The sequence below is a fragment of the Camelus dromedarius genome, chromosome 17 (assembly GCF_036321535.1).
Source record: "Camelus dromedarius isolate mCamDro1 chromosome 17, mCamDro1.pat, whole genome shotgun sequence".
Taxonomy (NCBI): Eukaryota; Metazoa; Chordata; class Mammalia; order Artiodactyla; family Camelidae; genus Camelus; species Camelus dromedarius.
The window spans coordinates 47,597,169-47,624,400 of record NC_087452.1 but is presented as its reverse complement, the minus strand read 5'-3'; the positions used below and the strand labels follow the sequence as shown (position 1 = coordinate 47,624,400).

Genomic DNA, 27,232 nt, shown 5'->3' with positions numbered 1-27,232 from the left:
GTGCCTAGAGGAAACTAAAAATAGATGCGGGGAATGAAGGTAACAGAACAGAACAGAACCCTGCATTTTCTAGCCTTTTCTCCTCGTTCTAAATCAGACAACTCTTTTCTGGTGCCCTAGGACATAAGGAGTCCTAATGTCTTGTTTCTCACCCTTGGGTGGGGTTCGCTGGGGGCTTGGAAACCATTTGCGCATGGCCTCCTTTCTGTAGCTTCCTCTCAGGTGGGAGCTTAGAGACTTGAAGACAGAACGGATTTGCAAGAGGCAAGTCTGTCATGAGGGCAGGACTTTGCATGATGACCATTTGTATCTGATTGGACTACAGGGCCGGAGACTTCAGGCTTATCTGTCTTTTGCTTTCGGAAGTCGTGGAAGAAATGCGTGGCTGACAGGTTGGAACCACAGTGCCAGTAAGGTGATTATTTGGCTGCTGTGCTTTAAAAACAGTTTAAAGTTTCAGAAAGTACTTTGGAAGTAGATCAAAGTGTTAGGACCATTTTAAACATTCATTTCACCTCCTTGCCTAAGGCATGTTACAGATACAAATCAGGTAGAGAATATGTATCGGTTAGGATGTAATCTCTGAAAGTAACACTGAAACCAACTCAGAGCGGCTCAGACAACAGAGGGAATGTGTCAGTTACACAAGGTAGAGCAGGCTTCAGGTGATACTTGATCCAGAAGCCAAGCCGCCGTGTTGTTGGGATGCTGACTTCACTGCTGGTGACTCTCCTGACCTGCCTGCCCACCCTGGTACTTCTGTGCCCTTCGGCCTGGATCCCTCACAGTCGCACACGACTTATCAGGCCCAGGCCCCTGCGCACTCCTGGCCCCATCCAGACAAAGGCGCCTGTGCACCTTTTCTTCCTTCCTGGATCAGCCTGGGACTCATTCCGATCGGCCTGCTTGAGTGGCTTAGACCAGATCACAGCTCACCCCTGGAGGCAGGGATGGAACCAGCCTGTCCCCGTGTCAATGGGGTGTCAGAAGGGGCTGAACAGATACTTTGGATGTGACCCAGTGTCCATGGCGGTGCCCCGCGATGAAGGGCCTTGTGAGTTTCACAGGCCAAGGAGAGGGGTTTCCGAGTCCACCCCCATGAGTTCCTGTTTGGACTTACTTCAGATGATTGTTAACACATCATTGTCTATTCAATTCTTCACGACAGCCAGGGGAGCCAGATCCTCCCCTCGACAGCATGGTATTTCATTCATGGTATTTCATAGGCAATCATTCATTGTGTTTCTTTCATAACTGCAATAACTCTTGGTGAAGTTTAATCCAGTTTTATCTTATTTAATAGTCACTGGAAAGGAATAAGAGCGGGCCCGCCATCCCGTGTGGTCTCCCTAAATCTGTTTTCATTGTTTTACTAACACTTTTAGTAGCTTCCCCTCCTGAGGTCACTTCTAAGGGAAGCGCTTTGGTTTTCTGTGGTCCCTAGCTTACTGATCTCAGGCGAGTTTGGCCCACTTATCTGAAGTCATACTCCGAGTTACAGGAGGGAGGTGGTGTTAATGGCCACAGCTCCAGAGTTGCTGGAGTTGCCAACTGCAGCTCATGGGCCAGATCCAGCTTGCAGCCTGTTTTTGTAAATAGAAGTTTTGTTGGAGCACAGCCAGCTTCATTCATTTATACACTGTCCATGGCTGCTTTTGCTGCTGTGTTGGAGAGCTGAGTAGTTGCGGCAGCACCATTTGGCCTGAAAGACCTAAAATGTTTACTATTGGGCCCTTCACAGAAAAAGGCTTTGGCCCTTGGATTGAATGAGCCCCATTTTTCACTTTAAAAACTGAAAGATTTTACATCTAGGTAGTACATCTGCTCTCCCCAAGCCTTTCTGGGTCTTTAAAAGTGATCAAAGGCTACTAGAGGGAGAAACACTCTGAAAGGATTCATTTAGTTTTAGTCGTTTATTCCACGGATGGGAGACCGGATCTCAGAGGTGGCACATGAAGCACGCAGCCGCCGCAGCACTTCAGAGGTAGACCAGATGCCCTTTATTTCCAACACCCGGGTTTGTGTGCTGGGAGAGAAGGTATATGTACTGCTTGCCAGCAGGGTTCTTCATGTGTAGAGTGAAAGTAACACTAGCACATGCCTCCTGGGGTCATTCTATGAGTGAGACGTTCACTACAGAGCACATAGGGATAGCTCAGTGACTGTAGCTGCACCTGTCCTCACCATCACCATCATCATTGCCATCACCATCTTCATCAATATCAATCACCATCGTCATCATCACCATCATTATCATCGCCACCATCGTCTTCATCACCATCACAATCATTATCACCATCATCATCTTCATCACCATCAATCACCATCATAATCATCACCATCAATCACCATCATCATCACCATCATCACCATCATTATCTTCACCATCATCACCATCAATCACCATCATTCCCATCATTATCACCACCACCACCATCATTATCATCACCACCATCATCTTCATCACCATCATCACCATTACCATCATTATCACCACTATCACTATCATCATCACCATCATCGCCATCATTCCCATGATTATCATCACCATCAGTCATCGTCACCATCACCATAATCATCATTATCATCACCATCATCACCATCACTATCATCATCATCATTATCATCACCACCATCATCTTCATCACCATCACAATCATTATCACCATCATCATCTTCATCACCATCATCATACCATCATCACCACCATCACCATCATTCCCATCATTATCATCACCATCAGTCATCATCATCATCATCATCATCACCATTATCACCATCATTATCACCACCATCATCATCTTCATCACCTCACCACCATCATCGTCACCATCATCACCATCATCATCACCACTATCACTGTCACCGTCACCACCATCACCATCGTCACCATCAGTCACCATCATTCCCATCATTATCACCACCATCACCATCGTCACCATCATCATCATCAGTAAGCCATGTTAGTACTCATGTTTGCTTCTTTCTTGTCTGTCTTAGAGGAAGATGGGCCACCCTCCTCTCCAAGTCTAACTGCTTCAGTTGGGAACTGGATCCTTTCCTCTCATGCCCCCTCACAGACCTTATTCTGTCAATTACCCCATCTTTCCTGTATCTTCTATTGCTTCCTTTCCACTGTTCCTTCACATCGCTAACAAAATCCTCATCTTAAATATCGTAATAAAGACATTGCCTTTAACTACAGCATCCTGACATGGTGTCACGTTTCTCCCCTTCCCTTCATTGTCCCAGGGGCTCATGTTTCACTGTCTTTCCTCCTTCAAGCTCCACTACCAGCTCAACTCTTCTAAGATGGTCCTAGCTGAGGTCACGGGCGAATCTGAGGGACTGTGTGTATGTAGTGTCTGTCTGTCCCAACCTTACGAAGCAGTAAACCTCTTGCCACCGCCCTTCATGGGAGTCTCTGTTTCCTTTGTTTTTGAACCATATTTTGCTTCTCTTCCCACTTCCCAAAAAATCTCTTTTCCAAATTATTCCTTCTCTGTCTACCTTGTATATAACATGTCTCCCAGGTTCTGTACTCAGAAGCGATCGTATACTTAGCCATGGCTTTAATAACTGTCCATTAGCCTGGTAAATGTCTCCCTCTGAGTGTAGCAGAATTCATAACCCCTAGACCACCCGCAGCTGCTCCCTTACTTAATTCTTCCCCTTCATCCACACGATGTTCTAATACCTAATTATATTGAACACTTGTAACAAACCAAGTTGTGGGCTGAGAGCTTTAGAAGCAGAATATCCCTTTAAAGAAATTAATGAAAGTCCATACTTTTTTCATATTTCCTTGGCTTTTACCTTTTTCTGTTCCAGGACACCATGTTACACGTATTAGCCATTTTTGCTTAGGCTCCTTTGAGCACTGGTGGTTTTTCAGCCCCTCCTTGTTTTGGATAACGGTGAAGTGCGCTGCTCAGATATTTTGCAGAGTGTCCATCAGCTGGGATTTGTGTGATGTTCTCCTTGTGATTAGATCGGCACTATGGGTTGCTGGCAGGAAGGCCACAGCGGTAGATACCAGTCTCATCACATTGAAGCGAAGGTGCACGCTACCAGCCTGACATCATTGTTGGTGTTGACGTGCATCACCTGGCCGAGGTGGCGTTTGTCGGGATGCTCCACTCTAAAGTTACCCTTTCTCCCCCTTTTTCCATACTGTGCTCTTTGGCAGGAAGTCACCACATACTAAATGAGTGGGGACTTAGACTGTACATTCCTGGAGGGCAGAATATCTATGTAAGTTATTTGGAATTCTTTTACAAAGGAGATTTCGCTCTTATCTCCCATTTACTATTCCATCATTTAGTTACATCAGTATGGACTCCTGGTTACTTATTTTTGGGGTGAGTGTTAATTAGGTTTGTTTGTTTATTTATTTATTAATTATTTAACGGCAGGACTGGGGATGGAACCCAGGACCTCGTGCATGCTAAGCACGCACTCTACCCCTGAGCAGTCCCCTCCCTCTTTGGTCCACTTTCTTCTTTTTTTTTTTTTTTTTTTGGTTTTATTTTGTTTAATAACTGCAACAAATTTGTTCTATCAAAACCCACGTTCTAGGGGGTTTCTTTTAAACACTCTAAGCTAACAGAGCAGAGACATATATGTGACATGAATCTACTACTACATTATTGTACAGAGTAGATTTACCACCATAAAAATTCCTCCATGTTTCATCCACTCAGCACACCCTTTCCAACCCCCCCGAGTGACCACTGACCTCTTTACTGCTGTCCTTTGATTTTTCAGGAATATCTTATAATTTGAATCATGCCACGTAGCCTTTTCAGACTGGCTTTTCATTTCTCAGTTAGCCGTATGCCTTTAAGATTCGTCTGCGACATTTCATGACTTGGTAGCTTTTAATTGGTTTATAATATGCCGTTGTGTGGATTACACTGCAGTTTGTTTATTCATTCACCAGTTGAAGGACACCTTGGTTGCTTCGAATTGTTATCAATTCTGAACAAAGCTGCTATAAACATTTCTGTGCAGGTTTTTGCACATGTGGGCATGATTTTTCAAATCAGATAGGTAAATACCGGGAGCACAACTGGTGAGTCATATGATAAGGTTGTGTTTAACTTCGTAAGAAACTGACAAACTGTCCTTCAAAGCGGCTGTACCATTTTGCGTTCCCACCGGCAATGAATGAGAGTTCCTTTTAGTCAGTATCCTCACCAACTATTAATAGTTAACAGTTTCCTGGATTTTAGTTACTTTGAATAGGTACCCAATGGTATCTTAATGTTGTTTTAATTTGCAATTCCCTAGTGACTTATGACCTAGAACATCTTGTCATACGCTCATTTGCCAACTGTATCTCTTCTTTGGTGAGGTGTCTATTCAGATCTTTTGCCCACTTTTTAAATTAGGTTTTTTTTTTTCATTGTTGAATTTTAAGAGTTCTTCATATATTTTGGATACAAGACCTTTACCCAATATATATGTTTTATAGACATAATCTCTTGGTCTCTAGCTTGTCTTTGCAGAAAAAATCTCTTTGTAGAAAAATATTTAGTTTCAATGAAGTCCAACTTAGCAAATTTTTTTCTTTTATGGATCATGCTTTTGTATTTTCTTCTAGAAGTTTTATAATTTTGCATTTTACAGTTAGATCTGTGATCCGTTTTGAATTTACTTTTGGAAAAGTGTAAGGTAAAAGTCTGTGTCTAGACATTTTTTTTTCTCATATGGACATGCATTTGTTTTAGAGTCATTTGTTGAAAAGACCATGCTTTCAACATGGAATAGTCTTTGCTCCTTTGCCAAAGATCAGCTGACTATGTCTGTGTGGGTCTACTTCTGGGCTCTCTATTCTGTTCCACTGACCCTTGTGTCTGTATTTTAGCTAATACCACACTGTCTTGATTACCGTAGCTTCATAGTAAGCTTTGCAATTGGGTAGTGAGAGAGTTTTTCAGGCAGCATATCACCTTAAAAATAGATTTTTAGTAAAATTTTAGTGACATATTGTATACGTAGAGAAAAATGCTCCAGTGATAATGTAGAGCCTTGTGCATTTTTATAAAGTCAATATATTCAGGTTAGCAGCACCAAAATCGGGTACAAATATCACCAGCATCTTCAGAGCTTCCTTTGTGCTGTTTCCGGTTACTAACCCTCTGCCCACGGATACTCATTATTCTGGCTTTTAGCAACATTCATTACTTTAGCCTGTTTCTGTAGATTACATAAATGGAGTCATGCCGTATGTGCTGTTTGGCGTCTAGCCTCCTTCCTCAATATTCGTAAGATCCATCCATTGCTTTGTGTATAATTGTTGATTACTTGTGCTTATCCCCGTGTAAGTTTTTCACTGTCTGGACACCACAAATCCATGGACCCATTTTTCTGTGACTGGAAATTTGTATTACCTTCAGTTTTTTTATTATTACCAATAGGAACACTATGAGACGCTCACATATATAATTCAGAGCCAATGCATACACATTACTCTTGGGTGGATTCCTGAGAGTCAAGTTGCTGCAGCCCAGGACACACAGACGTTCAACACTAACAGATACTGACATTCAGTTTTCAAAAATGATGCTGTCGGTTTATATTCCACCACCAGTGCGTGTGAGTCCTCGTTCACACAGCACACGTTATGATCCACGTATCAGCTCTATGACATGTTTGCTTTTTTATTTTTATTTTAGATTTGAATAAATCTGAGTCTTAGACAAGATAAATGACTTGACCAAGGTCATGCAGTCTCAATTTACCTCCAAGGCAGTCTGGCCTTACAGCTTATATACTTCTTTATTTTTTATTTTTATTATGTCTTTTATTGAGGTCAGCATTGTTTTATAACATTATGTACACTTCATGTAACCAACATTATATTTCTACTTCTGTGTGCTCACCATCCAAAACTCAGTTTCCATCTATTACCATACAGTGGACCCTCTTAACCTATTTCAACCCTTCCCGCAACCCAACCCCTTCCCCTCTGGTAATCAGTGCTCTGTTCTCTGTATCTACTTGTGTTTGTTTGTCTTGGTTTGTTCATTTACTTTGCTTTTGTTTGTTTGTTTTTCAGATTCCATATATATGCACGCACACACATAGGAATACATGTATCTTTTTGAACTAGTGTTTTAATATTCTTCAGATAAATATCCCAAAGTGGGATTGCTGGATCATGTGGTATTTCTATTTTTAATTTTTTGAGGACTCTCCATACTGTTTTCCGTAACGGCTGCCCCAATTTACATTCCCACCAACAGTGCACAAAGCTTCCCTTTTCTCCACGAATTTGTTATTTCTTGCCTTTTTGGTAAGTCATCCCAACAGGTGAGGTGGTATCTCACTGTGGTTTTGATTGGCGTTTCCCTGATGATTAGTGATGTTGAGCATCTTGTCATGTGCCTGTTGGCCGTCTGTGTGTCTTCTCTGGGAAAAAAAAAAATGTCTCTTTAGTTCCTCTGCTCATTTTCTAATTGGATTTTTTGTTGTTGAGTCGTATGACTTCTTTATATATTTTGGATATTAACCTTTTATCAGATTATGATTTCAAATATCTTCTCCCTGTCCCACTGGTAAGTTGTCTCTGTTTTGCTGATGATTTCCTTTGCTGTGCAGAAGCATTTTAGTTTGCTATGGTCCCATTTGTTTATTTCTACTTTTGTTTCTTGTGCCTGAGGAGACAGATCCAGAAAGATTTTGCTAAGCCCTGTGTCAAAGAGTGTGCTGCCTAATTTTTCTTTGAGGATTTTTATGTTGTCAGGTCCTACATTCAAGTCCTTAGTCCATTTTGAGTTGATTTGTGTGTATGGTGTGAGACAGCAATCTAGATTCATTCTTCTGCATGTGGCTGTCCAGTTCTCTGAACACTGTTTATTGAAGACACTACCCCTCTCCATCATATGTTCTTTGCTCTTCTGTTGTAAATTAATCATCCATATATGTGTGACTTTATTTGGGGACTCTCAATTCTGTCCATTGACCTATGTATCTGTCTTTCTGCCAGTACCATGCTGTTTTGATTACTGTGGTTTTGTAATGTATTTTGAAACGTAATGTATTTTGAAATAAAACCTCTAGCTTGGTTCTTCTTTTTCAGGATTGCCTTGGCTATTTGAAGTCTTTTGTGGGTCCATACAAATTTTAGAAATATATGCTCTAGTTCTTTTAAAAAATGTCCCTGGTATTTTGACAGGGATTGCATTGACTCTGTAGATTGCTTGAGTAGTATGGTCATTTTAACAATGTTAATTCTTCCTATCCACGAGTACGGCATATCTTTCGATCTGTTTGTGTCATCTTCAGTTTCTTTCATTACTGTCTTGTAGTTTTCCAAATATGGGTCTTTCACTTCCTTGGTTAAATTTATTCCTAGGTATTTTGTGTGTGTGTGTGTGTGTGTAATTATAAATGGGGTTGTTTTCTTAACTTCTCTTTCTGTTAGCCCATTGTTACCCTATAGAATTGCAACAGATCACATGTTGATTTTGGACCCCATAACTTTATTGTATTCATTTATTTCTAATAGTTTTTTTGGTGGAGTCTTTAGGGTTTTCTATTTATAAAATTATGTTATTTACAAATAGAGACAGATTTCCATCTTTCCAATTTGGATGCTTTTCATTTCTTTTTATTGCCTAATTGAAGGTTCATATACTTTTAGCCACCAGCCGTTCCTTCTTTCCTAGGTTAAGGATATCATCAGATACAGATGGTCTTCTACTGTGAAACTTCCAAAGTTTATTTAGAGAAAGCTTTATGCCAGCTTTGTTTTGTTCTTTTTTATGGCTGAGTAGTATTCCGTTGTATAAATATACCACAACTTCTTTATCCAATCATCTGTTGATGGACATTTAGGTTGCTTCCATGTCTTGGCTATTGTAAATAGTGCTGCTATTAACATTGGGGTGCATGTATCTTTTCGCATTTGAGTTCCCTCTGGATATACGCCCAGGAGTGGGATTGCTGGATCATACGGTAAGGCACAGCTTTTTAGAGCTAGTCCCTTTATGTTGTTCTGAGCTAGTCTGGGAGCGAGAGATTGTGGGGTCATCCCTCTTTCTGTTCTCCCTCGCCTGGTTGGACCCCGAGTCTTACTCAAAAATAATTCCTGAATGTGCACCCCCTCCCTTCTCTCCTTCCTATGTCCCCATTGCCCTCTCTTCCATCGCACTCATCACAGCTGGTGACTTATGTGCCTGCCTTGCACATAAATCTTTTCTGAACTCCTCAGGGCGGAGGCTGAGGCATCCTCATCCTGTGTCCTGGGGTCTGACACAGGGCCTGGCACTGCAAAGAATGAAGTCTCCTGGCAGAAGCCAAGCAGTTCAAAATGACCATTCTTTCTGGTGGTCACTTAAGCCCAAAGGACGCCGACCTGTCCTGTTCACCCTGGATGGCACGTGCCATGCTGTGACCTGTGTGGGAGAGCAGGGCTCAATATCACCCCAACCTCCAGCCCAAAGGTGTGGCTTGTCTGTGCACCCATGCTCTTTTTCTCAAAGGCAGGAGGTGATCCAGGCTATGAGGTCATTTCTGTTTTCTAGAGTCATTGCCGCAGCGGTGCTGGTAGCAGACTGTAGGCATGACTGAACTGTCCCTGTACCTAGGTTCATATCGAACTGTTGGTAATTAAAGATCAGAACTGGGGTGGGTCAGTTTGCGATCAGGCAGCAGAACCACCAAGGTCAAATCTGTTCCTGGATGAGAGATAGATTCTAGTTATTGGACCACTTGTTGTGGGCTAGGGGTTTAATTTGATTTTTTAAATTTTTTATTTTTTTCAAACTTTTCTTTTTTATTTATTTTTATTTTTATTTTTTTATTTGGGGGGAGTAATTAGGTATATTTATTTATTTTTAATGGAGGGACTGGGGATTAAACCCAGGACCTCGTGCATGGTAGGCATGCGCTCTACCACTGAGCTATACCCTCCCCTCTAAGGGTTTGATTTTAATCGCATAATTTTATACATTTGGAAGAGAGCAGATAAAGACATTAAGCGCAATAACATTTAAAAAATAACTTCTTTTCCTGACCTTTCCTTCCTACCCCCTTCGCAGGGTTATGACTTTTCAAGGTTAGTATTGTTACTCCTTGTCCCCCACTGTGTCCCTGTGTTGGCTCAGGAGCCAGACCCTGGGCTGCACCTCTCAGCCGTTCCACATCCTGTGTCTGTGATCTTGGGTAAGTCGCTTAACTTCTCTGAGCCTCAGATTTCTCGTCTGTAAAGTGGGTATAATAATAGTACCTCCCTCCTCTGGGTGTAATGGGGGTTAAATAAATTCATACATATATATATGTATATGTATATGGCCCTTAAAACAGGGCCAGACCATATTAAGTGTGCTTCTTTTGTGTGTGTGTGATTTTTTTTTAATCATACCAGACACAGCTGTTTTGTACTGCTAGCGTCTAGAGCATGGAGCACACTTCTATAGTAACCATGAAGAAATTTGTTTATAATGTTTCCTGTTGTAGCGTTTATTATGAGGGTGAAAAATGGCCAGATGTAAATGAACTTACAGGGGAGGAATTTTCTCACTCACTGTACTAGACATTCCCTGTGCTCTTCCTGTAACAGACTCCTACACTCTCTACATGTCATAATCATTTCTTGTGTTTGTATTGCATCTTAAAGTCATCCTCACTTCCAAAACGTCATTGGAATCAGAAGTCCTTGCAGGATGGACAGGGCCTGATTGATATTCATTTGTACGTTATTTCTGAGATGAGCGAGCTCTGTCTCACTGTGACAAAGGGGATTTGGCAAGATCCCGAGGTTGGTGAATGATGGAGCTGGGACCAGCATCCTCCTTCCGTAGTTCACCCTCCTTGTCAAGTTCCATAAGTTGGTAGACGGACATTCCATAAGCAGTGATCGAATGCATGTATGTCCCTGAATAAAATGTGTCTCAAGACAGTAGCTTCCACCTAACCACAGAGAATAGGTATTAAAACCCCTCACAGTAGGGGAATTCACATCCCAGGACATCATACTGGAAATAAGGCCAGGCAGTGGAAGCCCCGAATGAGTCTATGGAAGCCTCTATAATTTTATGTTCGCTAAAATACGTAAAGCCATCCATAAAGGGCGTTATTAGTGAGAGTTTACACGGTTTTCGTGGGTAGCAAGGTAATTCCAGGATCTCCCTTCCCAGGAGTTGCAGCAAGTCGCTTGCATGTTTGTTTGTTTAATTTTTGCAGATATGGTGCATAAGCCAAGGTTTTTATTTTTATTTTTATTTTTCTGAGTCTGCTTTGCCATCCAAATGTTCCATGCCTTTCTGGTTTTATGACTCAGAATTATTGATCTCTGCCTTCCTGGGGCCCACATCTGTCAGCCCCTCTTGGACACCTCTCCGATTTCTTCCTTGGCCCAGACGCGGCCAGAATGCAGGAGAAACCTCCAATTCACCTTCCCTCCCCTCTTCCTATAAAGCCCCTTTCCCTTTCCTGCAGTTTCCTTTACCTCCGGTTTTCTTCCCCAAATCCCAGGACATCTTTATTAATTTCCCTTTAAAAGACTGATTTAGCATAATCTAGAATAGAACTTCCACTGTTTCAGAATAAAAGTCTGAGCGCCATGATTCTGGGTAGGATTTCATTCAATTCAGTTAACCACATACACATCCAGTTTCTATACACGCTTGCACAGCCCTTGGGAAAATTCCGTTTGAGGGCCTGGAACATCGTGATCTGTCGAGATGGATTCTGACTCGCTTCCCTTCTCCCGGGAAGCCTGTGGGGTGAATGAGGTGTAGCTATTGTGTATTGTTCTTAATTGAGGTCCCCGTAAGTTACCTTACTCACAACCCCTCTTCACCCAAAGCCTTACACCTGTGCTGACAGAAGTCCCTTCAAAGAGCTGTGTCTTGACAAGAAGGGTGCTTTCTAGCTCTTTAGATTGATCCCTGTTAAGAATGTTTGGAAGCAGTCTGTCCCATTACATTGTCGTCAGTTGAAGCCAAGTTGTAATTGACAAGTACCCCGAGCCCATGCAGTCCCACCAAGGGAAAGTGATGAAAAAATCAGGGCCTCTTTCCCTCTCTTCTGAAATGCGATGATGGATGGGGTGCAGCTGGGATCCAGAGCCCGTTCTCCAGCCGCAGCCGGCTCCCAGACCTCACTCTCTCTCCTGATACCCGCTGCCCAAGGGACTCGCTTTGCTCAAGGTTGCCATCCCTCCCGAGAGGGAAGAAGGAAACTGCATCCAGTGACTCTTCCGCTGGAGCACAAATGCCTGGCCCCCTTGCCTCAATTCAGGACAGACTCTGAAAGGCCATTCAAGCCCCCAAACCCCGGCCCCCCGCCTCCCTGCCCTGGGACCTAGAGGTGCTGCTGAGAGCGTGCATCACAGCTCAGCTCTTCCCCCTGTCGAATTGGATCTGAAGCTCCTTCCTTCCCTTCCCTCCGAGGAGATCCCAATGAACCTTCTGCACACAGATCTCAAGTCTGTTTCCCAGGGAACTCAACCTCAGACAGATAAGCTGGTTATCTGTGCCCTGGGCTGGCTGCAAATGGAGGCAAAAATCCCTCTGCGTCCACCCCCAACCCTCAACAAACCACGCTGGTCCAGGGCTACTGTGCCTCAGAAAATCCCACATTTGGCCATGATCTGAAGCTGCGTCATCACACCTGGGTGATGCTCAGCTTGGAGCTCCAGAAGGAAGAGTGGGTATCTCTTAGTGAAAATTCCTCTTTGTGATGCTCAAGGAAGCTGAAGACTGGTTTAGCCTCCGGAGGCCCTAAATGTGCACTCTTTGAACACTGTCCTCAGTGTTGGGGGGTGGGAGGTAGCAGTGAGCATGCAAGGTCCAACCTGACCCTTAAGGTGAAGGAAGCGCATTAGGTGGTGACTGCAGTCCCACCTGAGATGCTGTGACTGGGGCAGCCGTGTAGTCTGGTGAGGACTGTAGTAGGGAAGGTCCCATCCCAGAGCTGAGGAGGGGGTTTTAGAGAAGGCTGTTCTGTAAATGCTGAACCAGGGCTGGGACTGGCAAGTAAGCCGTGGGAAAAGGTAGTGTGGGATCTTGTGGGGAGGGACAAGGTCTTAGGGAGGAGCCTGGAGAGGAGACAGGGCCCTGGTGGGTTGGAGGGACTGACAGATGCCCACGATTCTGGCTGGAGCACGGCATGGGGGGCCGGGATGGGCAAGATGGGAGCTGGAGCTGGGAAGGTCAGCAGAGATCTGATCCTGCAGGCTTAGTAAAGCAGGTGGGAGAAACGGACATGCATCTCCAGCCGTGGAGAGTCACTGGTGGGTTTCAGGAAGGGAGTTACCTGACTGTATTTGCTTATTACTTTGTGCGTTTAATATTTGTGAAGGGAATTATGATTATTTATAATAGAGATTTTTGTGGTCCTGTTGGTTGAAAAAAAAGGTGGAAGCCAGTGCCTCCAAAGTCATCAGAATGAGGGGCTATGCTCACACCCACATGACTGGATTTCGTGAATCCCAAGGACAGGAGAGACAATGTGGCAGCTGGAGGTGGAAATGTGAGCGATGGAGCAGCCACTCCTGGGTGTGTGTTCCCCGTGTCTTGCGTCTCTTTTTTTTTTGTTGTTCTAACTTTGTGTGTCTGTTGCTTTAATTTCTCTCCCTCTGGGTCCCTCTCTGCCTCCCTGGGCAAAGCAGGCACTAAAAGCGTGAATTTTAAAGAGGGTCCCCTGCAGGCACAGCCCCCAGCCCCAGTCGGAACCAAAGCGGAGCCCATCTGGGTCAGCGCAGATCCTCGAATGACACAGTTAAAGTGGCTGTGACCGCCCAGTCTTCATGGAAAGGACTTTTTATTGCAGCTTATTTTAGGACTCAGTAGAAAGCATAAATCTTTTTTTTTCCTTTTATTCATGTCTAAGCTTCCTTAATTAAGATGTAATTATATTTTCCCCTGAGTAAGTGTGTGATCTAAACTCAGCCTATGTGCTGACATCCACATAAACGGAGTTGTTGTTTTTTTTTTTTTTCCCCTAAACTGGACTCTGCGGTGGATGCTCTGACCCAAACCCCCTGAAGTCACAATTTTTCTGCAGAAACTCCTTCTCTTTCAGATTGCTGAGTGGTGGAGGGAGTCACTGAAGGCAGATATTGATCTGTTAAGAACAAATGTGAGAAAATCAACTTTGGGGAGACCAGATCACAGAAATCACTTGTCCCCATCAAAACTCCCACTCTGTTCAGCTGTTCTTTATTTCCAGAAATGAAAGGCATTTAAAAAAAAAAAAAAGAAGAAGAACATTGACTGATTTACTTGTTAAGGTCGGGGGTTTGTTTTTGGATGAAGATATTACTTGGAGCCACTGCATCTTTCTTGATGTTTGCTGTGTGCCATTTCCGCTTCTCCATTCTATCTGAAGTGAGATCTCGCTTCGCTGGGCAGTTTGGAGTGCGTGATGGTTGTCGCCAAGGAGGGGCTTCTCTTGGTGGCTCTGTCACTCTCCAGTGCTTGGACGTGTCTCTAATCCCCCTAATGAGTGTGTCTGCAGCACGTGAGCACGTCTTCACCAAGAGGAGCACTTGAAGTCCTGGCCAGGGGGTTCAGGACTTGGAGCTGCTGGAACAGACTGCCTCTGATTAGCTGGGACCCTCGACAGTGGGCTATTTCATAGTCATGAGATGTGGCTCACGTAAACTTCTTTTTATATAAATGAACATCATCCCAGCGTGACGAGCCCTTGGAAAGGAGAGAAAAGACGTGGGAGAGGCAGAGGGGCCCTAGTGTCGGATCTGCTGTGGTTGGTGTGACCTTAGACAAGCCCCTGACCCCTGCACGTCCTCGGTAAAGGCCAGGCCAGGCGGCCACTGGTGTCCTCTCCACAGTCCAGTACTCTGCATGCACGCATCTGGGGGCATCGTCAGAGATTGTGGTTCTCTGTCTCAGGCAGCTCAGTTTCCCTTCTAAGACTAGTGATTACGGAAGAGGCTGTGTCCATGAAGTTGGTGCTGCTTCTAACTGCGTCGGGGCTCGGGGGTGTGTTTTGCTGATCTGAGCTGCGGAGAAGCGCTGTTTACTCACTTCTGCCAAATTTGTAAGGAACACCTGTTAACATCTCGGTAGTTTCTTGCCAGGACTGCGTGGTACCCTCCTAAACTCGTGTTTGTAGACTTTGATGATGATTTGTGGAAACCCAGGTTCCTGGGCCCCGTCGCAGAGTTCCTGACTCAGTAGGTCTGAATCAGCTCTTTCTACGCTCCTGGGCAGTGCTGGTGGCACAGGTCCTCAGACCTCACGTTGAGAGTCTGCACCTCCGGTACTCTCTCTACCTGCTGTCTCAGCCGCCAGGCTCATCGTCCACATGGAAGCTGGAGTCACCTCTTACAAACGAAGTCACATGAAATCACCCTCCTCCTAAAACCTCCCCAAGTCCTTCTGCATAGACTTGCTCACGAGACCACAAGACATGACTGGCCTGACTCTCTGACCTTGCCCTCCCCATCTGTACCTCCCTGCCCGTTCTCCAGTCTCACCTGCCCCCCTCAGGACCTGACCTCTCCTCCTGCTCTCTCCTGCCTCCAGTTCCTCAAACAGTCTCTGCTGGCCGAGGGCAGCTGCCTTCTCTCCTTTTTTCCCCCACCAGTTAGTCCCTGCACATCCTTTCCTTCTCAGCAACGCTGCCACTTCTTCAGAGACGCCACCCCTAACCATACAAGGCTTGTGTTCTTGTTTGTTCTCTTGCGGATGGTTTTTTTCCCCCTTTGTAGTCTATAGCACAATATTTTATGATATTCATTTGTGTTTTTACTTTATGAATAATTGTATTTCCTCTTGGATTGTAAACTCCGTGAAGGAGAGGACCATATATGGTTTGGTCCATGCTGAGTCTCTGATACACAGCAGTGCTTGGCACGTGGGAGTCATCTGATAAACATTTGTTCAGTGAGTGGATGGAGGCATGGATGGTGGATGGATGGAGAAGGTTCTGGAATGCTTGGGGGTTGTTGGAAAAGCTTAGGAGAGCAGGAAAACGAGTACCTGCCATGGAGCATTTGTTAACAGCCACATCCACTGGTTTATCTGTCAGGGAGTATATTCAAGATCTGGTTTGGAAATTTTGGCCAAGGACCCGAAGTGCCTGGTGCAATCAGCACGCCACCCACTTTGCTTGGTCAGGTAAGTTCCAAGCATGGGTCTCTCTTAAAACTCCTTTGTCAGGCAGTCGGGTTCTGAAGTTAATAAAACCACGTTTGTGTCTCGGAGGACTGATCTTCATATTAGAGCTGTTTACCCACAATAGAGGCAGAGCTGTGAGAAACATGAAATTGGCACAAACGACCAGGCTCCTGTCAGAAGTGGTTTTGTGGGATTTCAAATGCTTTCCTTGGTGGGGTTGTCCTTTGTCTTTTGGCACGGTCCATTTCTCGGGGTGTTTTCTGCCTGAGCACTCACATGCGTGCTCTGCCCAGGTGACAGGCCCTCCCTGTCCTGGTCACCCCCCACCCTGTGTCTGATCTCACCACGGCCAGACCCCCGGGGCCCGGACCCCAGTCGCCACGGAGTTCGCAAAACCCCAGCATCTTCCCTGCTGAGTCCCCTTTCCCTTTGACCCGCAGGAAGAAAGTATGTTGAGGGAGGCTTCTCACTTTGACACGCACGTGCACGTGCACGCACACTCCCCAAGTGAACTTCAAGATTAGTTTCTTGCCCCGCCTTCAGATGCATCCCCAGGGGGATGGAGATGGGGGAGGGGTTCACAGACATGGAGGCCCCCCTTTTTTTTTCCTTAGAGGAATTTTCACGTGAGAGTAAAATTTTAATTGGATGTCTAAATTTCCAGATAAGCTTTTGTTCACCATTTGTCATGAATTTACCAGGGGAAGGGGGAAAAAAAATCAATAGCCTACAGTTCTTTCATCCCAAGGAGGTTGAAAGACTTCGGCTGTAAAGTGAAGAGATCAGAAGAGAAACGGACTTGTGAAAAACACCCCCATCTTAACAGTGTCGTTTGGAAGCACAGACCCTTTCTGCAGCGAGATCTGATCTCCGTTCCAAAGGCGATCACTTTTAATGGGCGACCATGAGGATGAGAAGCAGGAGGAAGAAGGTTCAAAGAAGGAAATGCAGACTGCAGTTTTCTGTTCTCCGCAGTTTGGGTGGGGAAGAGATCCCAGCTGCAAATGTGGACAACTTGCAGACGTTAAAGCAGACTTTCTGTCGACTTTAAATGCCTTTGGCCGGTGAAGGCAAGCAGCATTGCCCTCCGTGATTGTCCGGGAAGCTGGTCTGGCTCCTAGAAGACCCTTCCCAGGCGCACAGCAGGCTTCTCTGTCATGCAGTGATGTGGGCTTATCACCTCACCAGTTGCATCTTGATGAATAGGTTTAAGAATTTCCTGGTTTCCTGTTGTCTGGATGCTTTGATATCATCCTGAAATGGTTTTTATTTTATTTAATAACTGTTACCATTGTGCTGTATCAAAACCCTTATTTCTACTATTCTTCTTAAAAATTTAATTATTTATTTAATTGAAGTATAGTCAGTCACAGTGTGTCAGTTTCTGGTGACCAACACAATGTCCCAGTCATGCACGTACATACATATATTCGCTTTCATATTCTTTTTCATTATAGGTTACTATAAGATATTGAATATAGTTCCCTGTGCTCTACAGTGTATACTTGTTTATCTATTTTATATATAGTTGTTAGTATCTGCAAATCTTGAACCCCCAGTTTATCCCTTCCCACCCTCTTTCCCCCCAGGTAACTGTAAATTTGTTTTCTATTTTTTGACAAAACAGAAACACACTCCACTATTCTTATTTCTACTAAAACAATCCCACTTAAAAATTTTAAAATTCTCAGTGTGATCCACTTAAAATTTCAATCTCCTGTTTCATCTGTATTTCTTCCATCTTTCCCATCCTTCCTCCCCCTGTATCCACCCCCCACTTCCTGCGAAGACAAAACCGTGGTCCTGGTGGCTGGAGGTGGAGAGGGCAGGGCCGTGTTCTGGCTGCTCACTTTTCTCTCCGCCCCCTTGTGCGAGGCCGGTGAGGATGGGAGTCACCCGCGAGTCTGCCCGTGGTGGGGTGCTTGGCTCTTCTTGGTGGATCATCACTGCTGACTAAGTTCATGGCTTAGCCCATGGGCTCCACTTGTTTTTGTGAAAAAAAAAAAAGTTTTATCAGATCCCAACCACATCCATTTATTTGTGGATTGTCCATAGGTCCTTTCATGTGATGGCAGCAAAGACTGCATAGCCTGGAAGCCTACAACATGTGCTGTCGGGCTCTGTGCAGAGAAGCCTGCCGATCCCTGTTACAGACCCTGCACTGTGTGGTTGGGACTCTCAAATATGAGGAAGACAAAACGCATCGAGTGTGACTTTTTAGGAGGAACTGCAGTTGACCCGCAGTGGATGAGGACGAGTTCTTCTTTGATGAAGAATGGCAGCCAGTAGGTGAAGAAGTAATGGCAGAATTAGAAACATGATGCTGGACACCATTAATCGACACAGCGTGGTGCACTGACTATCCTTCAATTAAAAAAAAAGAAAAAGAAAAAATTATTTTGACAGTCCCTATAAAGTAATAGAGCCAGACAGGGGTCGTAGGTGGGTATTAAAACCTTTATAAAAAGCATTGTTGGGAAAAAGTACATTCATGTTGCGTGAAAACGTGATACCACAGGTGACTTGCTAATTGGAAAAGGAAAAACGCCATTCATAAGGGGGGATCTTGTGGTCATGACTAATTCACGTAATCAAAGTGATCACTCCAAGTGAGGCAGGTCATTTAACCAGTTCCTGTACTCTGAGCGTTTCCTGTACCCTGGAAGCTACGCCTGCATCTTGATTAATTCCACCTTGCGCATTTCTGACAAGGAGGCTTCGCGGAAGACGGTTTTTCACCTGCCTGACCTAATTATTTTTTTCATATGAACACTGGTTCACTCTAGGCTCCCTCATATTTGTTAAGATGATCCTTTAAAGCTTTACAGGAGCCCCTAAGCAAGTCCTTTCCCGTGTGCACCCTCCTGTTTTCCTGTCTGAAGTGCAGGGCCAGGAGAACGCAGGCATTTCTGAAGGTATACCAGATAAGCAATTTTCCCTACAACTAAGGGGCTGGTTAAAGCAACTGCACGTAAGAGGGGTTCAGAATGGCTAAAGCGTTTAAGGAATGACAAAGGTCTGAGTGTTATTTTATACACTTACCCTCAAGCGTCAAGGCCAACGTCGCGTGGCCCTGGCCCAGGGAGCCTGAGTCCCACATGGGATGGAAAGTGTGGGGTCACATCTCCCATCACGGCTTTGGCAGCCAAGGCCACATCAGTTCATAGCAAAGCCACTCCAGAACCTTCTCTCCATCTCTGAAGAGGGTTTTGTCTTGTTCTTTTTTTCCCTTTTTTAAATTTAAATTTTACATGATATTAGCTTCTTAGCAAGCAGATTTCCCCAGAAACCTGCTCCCTCTCCCCCGTACGACTACCCGCTGATTTATTTTGCTGGTGAGAGCAGTGATTTTATGTCCTTCCGCGATGTGTGGGATGGCTTCCTGGCAGTTACGTCTAAGCCCCTTGATGGGAGAGCTTGCTCGGCAGGTGAAGGTGTCATTATTTACTCTTTTAATATTCTCAAACAGTGGCAGCCTTGGTGCTTGTGTGAACTAAAGGCACTGAATATAAGAGCCAGGGAGCTTTCTGGAGGATACCTGCAGTGGGCCAGGCTTTGCTGTTTTCAGCCTTCATTTCTTGACCATTTGAGCCATGTGATCGACTCTTCCCTTAGGATGGAACAGGCTGCCTTTTGTGCGGATCATTGGCGATGCCTTGAACTGATCAGGCCAGAAATGCAGGGAGTTGAGGAGTTTGTGTGATGAAGATAAATTTCAAGATCTTGGTTCAAATCCCCGAAGGTTGGATGACCAGACGTCCGTCAGCCCAGTTGGGAAATAACCTGTTGGTCATCCTTCTGCAACCAGACTGTTGAGCTGGGAATGTGAGGCCCATTAAACAAAAATAGCAAAGACTGAGGGCAAACCTGAATAGGGGAAAACTCATGGACTAATATTTCCCTGGAGATGGTCTCCAGGGAAGAGATGGAGAAGGTGACCCTCTTGTAGGTTGCCTGGCCCACATTTTCTGAATCCTACTCATCATTTTCTCTCCCCTGCCCACCCCCAAGGCTGCCTCAAATTTTGGGGGGGTATAAAATAAATGCGGAGTCTTCTGTGTTTACTGTCTGCCTGCTTGTATGCAATTTAGATGGAGGGTGACAATGTGCCAGGGTTTTTGTACTGCCTCTAATGCTGACAAGTGTGGACCTCGCTCGCTACAGGTCAGTTTCCCCACCTACAAGACAGAAATGATGATTTCCCCAGTGCTAAGAATTAAATACGAATAGGTGGTATCGCATTGAAAGTGCAGAGGATTTGAAGGTAAAACAGATGAGGTTTGCATCCTGATTTCGTTTCTTGGCTGTGTGATGTCAGGGCACATTGTTCCTCCTCTCTGACCCTCAGTTTCCTCCTCTGTGTCATCAAGGTAATGGCTGTGCCGTGGAGTGATTGTAAATGAACACAGTGCATGGCGCCTAAAACATGCTCGGGAGACAGTCGCTGTTACGTACAGCCTTTTAGGTACATGCCCCGACTCTCAAACAGCTGATGACATTTCAAAATGCGGTGTGAACTGGGCTGGCTTTGAGCTTGTCTAGACAAGGCTGAATAGTCAGCACCTGGTACCCTGGTTTCTTAGCGAGATTTCCTAGCATTAACCCCAAAGGCAGCGCTGCAGGGGCCCAAGAACCAGAGCCGGGAGGCCTGCCTCTCGGGCAGAACCCAGCAAGCACCAGCCCCTGCTGCTGCAGGGGACTCTGGCCGGAGTTTCGTGTTCTGTGGCTGCCGGTTCTCAGGGCAAGATCTTGATTCAGTGGAGTCCCAGGTTCAGGATCTCCAAGGTGAATGCCAGCTGAGCGTCAGCCTTGGCTGTAATGTTAGTCCTTCTTTCACGTGTGAAGCAGTGGCTATAGATGGTCCACAGCACTGGCTTTGAGGTCCCGGAGCTGGCACATCGTGGAGGCAAGAGATGCAGATGCACCAGCCGCCCCTGGACTGTGCCTGGGTTTCCAGTAGAGTAGCATCTACCCACATGGGCCCTGAGAGCAGGACGTTGACTGATACTGCGTCAAATAAGGACTCAGTAGACAGAAAACGAGGGCAATGAGGGGAAGGTGTCTTGGAGAACAGAGAGAGACGTGAGTATTCGCTCCAGATGTCGCACCCACTGTCCCTTCTAGTGTGACAATAATATTAGAACTTTTCATCAAACTCTTGGCAGGTGGGCTCAGTATGCGGGGCACTTTCTACGAAGTGTCTTCAATCCTCCCCAAACCCTTCCGAGTCCTTGGCCGTACAGACTTCAGTGAGCACAAAACCAGGGGGAATCCGCGCTTTGTTTAAACCTGGGTTATTCTGATTTCAAGTCTGGGCTTCCTGAACTTTTTTTTTTTTTTTAATTGAAGTACAGACAGTTACAGTGGTCAATGTCTGGTGCACAGCACAGTGTCCCCATCATGCATGTACATACAGATAGTCATTTTCACATTTTTTTCATTATAGGTGACGCTAAGATATTAAATACAGTTACAGTAGGACTTTGTTGTTTGTCTATTATATATATAGTATTATCTTGGGTTTCCTGCACTCTTGAGGTGCTGTGTGTAACATTCTCACAGAGAAAAATAAAAGCCCTGCCTCGAATGATACTTTGAAAACCAGAGCTCGGCTGGGTTGATCTGGGGATGCTGTGGTAAGCTGGTGGTTTTTTCACCTGGGAAGAAGTAACTTTGCATGATCCTCTTAACTGTGAACCACAAAGCGAGGGAAGAGGATGGGGAAAGCAGGATGCTGCTTAATATTCAGTAAGTGGCAAGGCTTGGGTACCACTCGCTCTAAAGATCCTGAGCTTATCTGCAGCAACATGGATGGACCTAGAGATCGTCATTCTAAGTGAAATAAGCCAGAAAGAGAAGGAAAAAATACCACATGATATCTCTCATATGTAGAATCTTAAAAAAAGAAAGAAGAGGACACTAATGAACTCATCTACAAAACAGAAACAGACTTGCGGACATAGTAAACAATCTTATGGTTACCAGGGAAAGGGGGTGGGAAGGGATAAATTTGGGAGTCTGAGATTTGCCAGTGTTAACCACTGCATATAAAAATAGATAAAAACCAAATGTCTTCTGTAGAGCACAGGGAACTATGTTCAATATGTTGTAATAACCTTTAATGAAAAAGAATATGAAAACGAATATATGTCTGTATACGCATGACTGGGACACTGTGCTGTGCGCCAGAAACTGACACATCGTAACTGACTGTACTTCAATTAAAAACAAATCTAGGAGATCATAAACTTAAAAAACAACAATAGAAAAATGATGCTGGGCTTCAGCCTGAAGCTGGGTCCTAGGGGCACCTGACGTGGCGTGTGGTAACATGTTAGATGCTGAATCCTGGGGAGATCCAGAAAGTTCCCAGAGAGAGACCAAAGGTAGTCAGGGTGGGGGACCTCCAGAGAGATTCAGGGCAGTAAGCGTTTCCCAACTAGCGCAGGAGTGTTGTTTTGTTCTGTCCTAAGTGTTCCTGTGTCCAGTGTGTCCGTACAGTTGCTGATCAGCTGAACATCAGTCTGGCTGGAAGCAGCAAAGTGGGAGGAGGCCCTCGTGCTTCCTGACTTGCCAGATGGTAGTGGCACTCCTGTCCCTGTGACTGCAAAGACTGGCTTGTTTCTAGTGGCGGGGGCAGGAAGGCCCTGGTTCTGCGGGGGACAGTCTTTTTCTGGCTCAGCCGTTTTCTTGTTTTAAGGCCAGTATTGGTAGAAGGAGCCCTTTGTTTCTCCAGCCTTGTTTACGTTCCAGTATTTAGCTGGGGTTATTTCTCATGCCCTACCTTGGAGCACTGTCTCACACAGGACGAGCCCCTTCTGTTTCTTCAGCTTCTCCTAAATTTTGAATAGGAGAAGACTCCCATGCTTGCTTGAGTTTTCTCTGCAGTGGCTGAGATTGGAGCCCAGGAAACTCCTCACCCCCTCGTCGTCTTCCCCCCGAGTGATTATTCTTACAGGTTCATAATTTGATGGAAAACGTTCTGCAGAACACAGTGACTTTTACTTTCATTCCACCATGCCCCCGTGTCCTAGCTGATAATAACTTAAATGATGGGTTGATTTAAAACGTAGGAGATGCCGGTCTTGTGGGATTTGGTTCCCAGGTGCTGCTTTGGTCCAGATTCCTTGTCTAACCCCAGAGGTTTCTAGAACCCGGTCATCTGTCCTGCTGTTTCCTCTGCACACGTGTGGTGGACGCAGGGACTCACAGGGGCCCTGGGGGCTCTTCTGGACGTGTGGTGGGGGGCCTGGGGTGTGGAAGGAGCAGCAGTCTTCTATTTTCCTTAAACAAAATTATGATTATGATTATTTTTTATTTTTAGGTAATTAGGCTTATTATTATTTTTTTTTTCTTTCTTTCTTTGGGCCCTGAGAATTGAACCCAGGACCTTGTGCATGCTAAGCACGCGCTCTACCACTGAGCCCCACCCTCCCCTCCAGTCTGCTTTCCATAGAAGTTCAGTAACATTTAAACCAGAATGGGGAGACACATTTTATTTCAGCATCAAGGCCTTTCTTTTTGTCAGAAGGCACACTTAATGGCTAACTTCACCCAAATGTTCAAAGTAAATCAGTGGCCAAACCAGGTCTTGGTCACTAACCCCAAAGACAATGAATTGTGTCTTATTACAGTAACTTTTTGATTGAGTTTCTCATTTCCCCAACCCTCACCTTCTGGATTTTGTGGCTTCCCGTCCCTTTTTTGAATCCAAGAGGAAGCTCCCTGTTTGGTAATTTCCTCTGGAACGTTGTGGTTCTGGAAGGTGACCCTGGATGGATCCCCACTCATCCCATCTGCAGGGACCTCAGGACCAGGTCCCGTTACCATCTGTTCTTTATCTGAATGAGTCCTCAAAGGACCACTCAGTGAGCAGGCATCCACTGTCCTTCCAGCCTTGTGCACATCTGGATTTTCTGGGGCACTCAGGCCAGAGACAGTTTGGAGCCAGAGATGCCTCTAAGCATGTGGTGACTTCACCTTCAAAACCAGATTTGAGAAGCTGGCTGGGCCACTGCGTATGACTCAGAAGCAGGGGGACACGCTTAGAAGGCACCAATGTGCCAACGTTCTTGGAGAATGGCTTCAAGCCATGAATGCACAAGAGGAGAGGTCTTACTGAATGTCATTTGCCAGTCAGATAAAGCTATGCGCTCTTTAGAGAGTGTGGCTTGAGTGGAGACAGGAGCACATTCACCGTTATCCTCCTCTGAAGGATGAAGAAGGCCTCGGTCTAGAGGATGATGGAGTAGGAGCCAGGAAACCGGGACCTTCGCAGGGCTGGTGAGACCAAAGTGAGTCCTGGGCGGCTCTGTGCCCAGGTGTCATGGCCACCGTGACGGGGGCCATTCTTTGGTGAACTGTTGTAGGAGGGTTGGTGTAGAGCTGAGATGTCTGTTGCCTTCTCGGGCCAGATAGACGGGTGAAGGTGGTGTCCGTAAGTCTAGGGAAGTGAGGATGCTAAGAAGTGATGAAGTGAAGTGAGGATGGGGAGGACTTCGTCCTCCAGCACCAAGGAGGGGGAGGAGTCTGAAGTTCTTTGGGGAGAGTCGGGGGCTGGGGACCCCCACCAGGACTAGGGCAAATAGAGGAGGAGACAATATTTTAAAATCCAGGAGATCTGAGAAGGAGCTGAGTTGAGAAAAAGCGAACGGCCGAGGGGCTTCTCCTAGGATGTGGCCTCCTTTCTCTCTGCTGAAGCATCAGAGGCCAGATGAAGGGCCACCCAAGCAGATGCTCTGGGGCGAAGGAAACCATTCCCAGAGCCACTCAAAGGGCTGCTTGGGGCCAGGTTCCACTGGCAGCTCAGAACTGGGTCCAGAAGACATCGCCTGCCACCCCAGAGAAGCATCATGTGATGGAAACCTTGGTTCCCGTCCCTGGGGCCGGTGGTGAGCGAACATTCTTGTGCTGCCACTGCGGTGCCAGAGGTGATGTCAGGCCTGGGAAGGGAACCACCGCAGACTTGTTTTGGAAAGAGGCATTTCAAGGAAAAAAAATGAGAACTGCTTCTTGACATATATGGAAATGTTACCCATCAGTGGATGACGCGGGCTCCTCTGCCCCCGACAGGCCTGTCACCTTCTCCCCAGCCTCCCCCTCCCCAGCCAGAGTGGGGTTTCCTCCTTGCCTGCGTCTGCTGTCCCAGCATCCCTGCCAGGCCCCTCTGCTCTGTGTTGGCCCCTTATTAACTTTTGGATGCCACGCCAGTCTCCTGCCCACCGCTAGGTGCTCAGCTTAACCCCATCCTATATAAATCACATAAATGATTATACATGATATAAGTTCTCCAATATGGGAAAACCCCCTTGAAAATATCAAATACTATTTTAATATAAAAGGTAACAATATTCTTATTTACCCTAAATAAACTGGGCAAAGATACTTATTTCATCTTTACTCCACAATTCCCTGATTCCAGTTGCTTTGTCGCAGGGGACAGCATCACCTTGTGTCTCTAAGATTTCGAGTGACAAACTCAAGAGCGGTTTCGATTCATTATTTGTTTCAAGGGACCGTCTGTAGCCCTGGCTTTTGGTGTGTAACACAAGGGCGCTGGAGTCAGATGCCTGAGTCTACCTTCTGCTCCGTCCCTTACTAGTTCTGTGACTTTGGGCAAATTTTTTTCTCTCTTCCCATGTCTCTTTTTGGTCTTTTATAAAATGAAATGTTTTGTGTGTGTGTGTACAAACGTAGGCTGGTGATTACCCATGGGTAAGAAACATGACTGGTATCCAGTGGACAACCTTGCCTGTCTCACGGTTAGTCTTGCTTTGAGTTTTTGCTCATTTGCACTGTTGGCTCGAACTTCTTGTCCTTTCTTGGCTTGAACCGAGTGCCTTCTCTGATCTTTTCAATCTCCGTCTTTCCAGTCCGATTTGCTGGTTGGAATATTTGGACTCTTCATTGTGGCCTTGTCATCAGTCCTTAATTTGAACAGGGTAGCACCTGGCTGGGTTCAACTCCTGGCTGGAGGACTTAAGCCTCTGACTTAACTTCCCAAGCCCCGACCATCTCTCAGTTAGTCACTGTAGTAATAATCTAAGTGATGGTTGTGAGACCTAAGGAAGGACCTGTATCCACCATTCAGATGCTGCTCTGTCTTACGTTGGTTTCCCGGGAAACAGGCTCTGAGGTGGAGATTTACATGCAAACGCTTTTGGAAGGCAGTGGTCTGTGGGACAGCACTTGTAAGGAGGTGAGGTGGGGGTGGCAGGACTGGGCAGAAGGAGGAATTGAATTGCAAGATAATTGCAATGGAAGCTTTAGCTTTAACCAAACGCGAGGGGAGACTGGAGGCAGGATGGTCCTTTGAATTCTGCAGAAGGGCGTTTGTTCCTGATTAACCCAGTCATTGGTGATGCTCCCAGGGGAGGAGGTGCAACCTTGGGCAGTTGCTGAAGGGTCTGCAGTTACAGGCAGGCAGGCACTTCCGGTAGCTGAGGGCTGGGTGCCTCGGGGTGAAGGAGACCTGGGCGCACCCCAGTGCCCGCTGCTGCCTGCCCTGTAACGCGAGATGTCTTTGCTCTGGTCTTTGGCATCCTCGGCCTCTCTCTTCCTACAGCACGAAGTTTCACTCTGGTTAGCGATCGCTTTTCCTCCGGAGACCCAGAATCCCTAAGTTCCTCCTTTGAGCTGATGTCTAGGAACGCGGTATAAGTTGTCATTTATCGCTTGTCAACTTTTTCGCGGGGGCGGGAAGGGGGAGAGATCGGGGCACCTGGTTAGTCATCTCTCATGGTCCAGTGAGTAAGGACTTAAAGTAAGGGTGCTATCTTTCCTTTCTGGATTTAAATGCAGCTTCTGATCATTTATCAGGATGAAGTCTGCTTAGAGTGCTGGGGTGAGACCTTCAAGGCTGTGTCCACACGGAGCCAGGAAGGATGCTGTGATCAGTCGGCGGTCCCTGCCACGGGAGCGGTCAGAGACCGACCAGGCGTACTCCTGCCCCATTTTTGCCATCCCACATGGAAAGCCTGGCCTTTCTTTTCAGTGTGGGATGTTAGAATGCTCCAGACTTTCCTGAGTCCTCCTGGGTAAATTTCTGTACCCAAACTTATATTTAATGATCCCATTTAAGTGTTGATTAAGCCATATTCCTAGAATTGTTTCTCAGGTCCCCTTAATCACTCCAT

At 45.7% G+C, this 27,232-nt stretch overlaps 1 protein-coding gene and 1 non-coding gene across 2 annotated transcripts in view; one reads left to right on the top strand and one right to left on the bottom strand.

The window, feature by feature from the left end:
* LOC105087204 (procyclic form-specific polypeptide B-alpha-like) overlaps positions 1 to 27,232 on the top strand; it is a 123,592-nt gene that overhangs the window by 57,288 nt on the left and 39,072 nt on the right. The gene's annotated exons all lie outside the window — the stretch shown is intronic.
* Positions 9,850 to 9,922, bottom strand: TRNAG-ACC (transfer RNA glycine (anticodon ACC)). The gene has a single exon. It is a non-coding gene; the product is annotated as a tRNA-Gly (tRNA).